The 3,014-nt window shown below is 40.1% G+C and overlaps 1 protein-coding gene across 1 annotated transcript in view; it reads left to right on the top strand.

The window, feature by feature from the left end:
* LOC103745759 (nesprin-1-like) overlaps positions 1 to 3,014 on the top strand; it is a gene marked incomplete in the record, with an annotated part of 95,465 nt that overhangs the window by 62,279 nt on the left and 30,172 nt on the right.

Genomic DNA, 3,014 nt, shown 5'->3' with positions numbered 1-3,014 from the left:
TTTCTTTAGAAAATAATGCTCATGGATTCTCCAAACACCTCATGGCATTATTCTTATATCAGAATTCTTCACAATCAGCCACATTTTCTAAGATTAAAATCTAAGATTAAAACATGACCATTTCTGGGCCTGGAGAGATGGCTTAGCGGTTAAGAGCACTGACTGCTCTTGCAGAGGACCGAGATTCGATTCCCAGCACCCATATGGTGGCTAACAACCATCTGTAACTCCAGTTCTGGAGGAATACGGCACTTTCTTCTGACTTCTGCAGGCACTGTATGGCACGGCGCACTCACATACATGCAGGCAATACACTCATACACCTAAAATAAAAATAATAAATAATGAACATATATATAATGACCATTTCCAAGCCAGATATGTACACACACACTTTTAATCCCAGCACTTGGGAAGCAGAGGCAGTTCTCTGTGAGATCTAAGCCAACCTGGTCTACATAGTGAGCTCCAGGCCAACTAGGGCTACAAGGAGACCCTTCTTAAAAATGAATGAACAAACAAAAATGACCATTTCCATAGTGTAAAAATCTACCCTATAAATAAATGTGTTTCCTTAACTACTTCTACCTAATTAGAGTGTGTGTATATAGACATGTGAGGAAAGGATCTAGGAAGAAGAAGACAGAGGGGAAGGGAGAATACAGTGAGAAGGGGGTCGAATAAGAGCACAGAACACTGGAGTGTACGTGTGGGCGTGTCACAATGAAGCCCATTACTTTTAATGCTAACCTTAAAGAAATTTACATAAACAAATCTATATGAATGATTTTGATCACTGATAAAATTAAATTGGTCCAGGCGTGGTGGCGTACACCTTTAATCCCAGCACTTGGGAGGCAGAGGCAGGTGGATCTTTGTGAGTTCGAGGCCAGCCTGGTCTACATAGTGAGTTCCAGGACAGCTGGGGCTACAGGGAGACCCTGTCTCAATAAAGACAGAAAAAAAAATGAAGTTGGTCCTATAACTGGATAAAACATTGTCATAAACATTGTTATTAAAGGACTGGACTCAGCGGTTAAGAGCACTGGCTGCTCTTACAGAGGACCTGGGTTATATTCCCAGCACCCATATAGTGGTTGACAACCATCCGTAACTCCAGTTCCAGGGCATCTGAAACCCTCTTGTGATCTCTGCAGGCATGTTAGGACACAGGTACACTTACACACATGAAGGCAATACACTCACACACATAAAAATTATGAATAAAATATTTTTTAAAACATTGCCATTATAACACACTTGTGGTTACACAGCAGAGAACAGTGCTATCTTGAGTCACGAAGACTTTTTAATCACACAGAGATTAAAAAAGTAGTGGTCTAAGTATATTCAGAAAGGACATCCAATCACCAGTTCCAGCTCCCTGCTTGTTGTGCAGTCCCACGACCAGTCTGTCGCTATGATACCTTGAGCTCCATCCTACTCAGCCACCTCTGATTTTCACAGAGGCACTGGTATAGGCAGAATGAACTTGTAATTAGAAGTTCTTTTTCCCGTTGGTTCTTACTGCTACATGCACCTGTATACTGGCTGGAAATGGATCTGACACATTCTAATCTGTCCTTACCTCTGCCTTCCTCAAGATGTTTAGAAATAAAACTGAAACTTCAACCAAATCTAGCTGGCTTCGATTTTGCCTGTGACAGCAGTTCACCAAGAGCTGGCTAAGACCTGCCAGAGGGAAAATGAAGTTTACTTCTCGTATTTGTTTGACTTAAGATCTGAATCCTAGATGGAGAACTATATGCATCTATAAAAATGTTATGATACAGTGTGGAATAAGTAAGAGTCATTCCGAATAGATCTGTATTAAACTATACCTCTGAAATCTAGAAAAAGATAATTCCCAGGTTAAAGGGATTTCCTCAGTAAAAAGCCACAGTAAAACTGCAGGAGAATCCAGGTCATCCCAGTACAGATCAACACTGATGGAAGTGACCCTGTCCCCTGTGTTTGTGACACGCAGCTTTGTAAAGGTCAAAACTCTTATAATGGGCTTATACTACAAAGCAGATCATACAAGATCCGCTATTTTAGAGTCAGATTTTATAGCAAAAGTTACTCAGATGGCCAGCACTGAAATAATTGATTTTTATCACCTTTTGTTAGACTTGTATTTAATTTTCTTACAGACAGAAATTGTCACAGAAACAAAATTCTACCTAAGGATAGCCCCTCATCCATTCAGTTGGATAAAATGGACATGGCAAGGTGCAGATCTGGGTGCTGCTATCATCACCTAAGTGGGCAAGCCTATATTTTTACTTATAGTAACATCAAAAGGTGAACCTGCCTTATAAATTACTAAATTTTCAAAAGTGAAGATTAGATTCATTAGGACAGGAGTTCTTAAAGCAGGTCTCAGAAGGAAAACCATTTACAAGGAGGAAATGTGATCCCACGTAAACAGTGTGGTGAGCCAGTGAGAACAATGGTTTGCGATTTGCAGGAAGGTAGTCCAATTAACTGATAAAACTGTGGGTAGAATGCCTGTATGAAATCAGTATCAATTCAGAACCCGTGTGTTTATAGAGGTGGGGAAACTGCATTTTATTTTGGCCAGAGGACTGTTTTCTAGTGCTATTATTTTCTGTGTTAGGGACAGAGCAGAAAGACTAGTAACTACAAAATATCAGGTAAGTGCAGAGTGTCCACAAAAGCCCAGCACCAGCACTGAAGTCTCTCACATCCTTTAGAAAACCCAAACAATTCATAGAACAACCTTACCCAAGAAGAATTGACATGCCCCCCAACTTTTAAAAATTTTTTTAATTGAGACAGGGTCTTACTATGTAGTCCAGGATAGTTTGGAACTCTGATCTCACAGAGACCCTCCTACCTCTGCCTCCCAAATTCTAGAGTCAAAGGCATGTGCCACCACACTCAGTCTAAACTTTGTTTCTTAGTGGAAAGTTAGTTATCTTTTACTAAACTGCTTTTCTTAAAGGTTAATGATAGCTTGCACCGAGAGGAATTCTGAAAAAAATAGCTTT

This window comes from Nannospalax galili, unplaced genomic scaffold (assembly GCF_000622305.1).
Source record: "Nannospalax galili isolate Female #2095 unplaced genomic scaffold, S.galili_v1.0 scaffold563, whole genome shotgun sequence".
In the NCBI taxonomy this organism is placed as follows: Eukaryota; Metazoa; Chordata; class Mammalia; order Rodentia; family Spalacidae; genus Nannospalax; species Nannospalax galili.
Note: the sequence above shows the minus strand (reverse complement) of the source record. Positions and strands in the feature narration are given on the sequence as shown.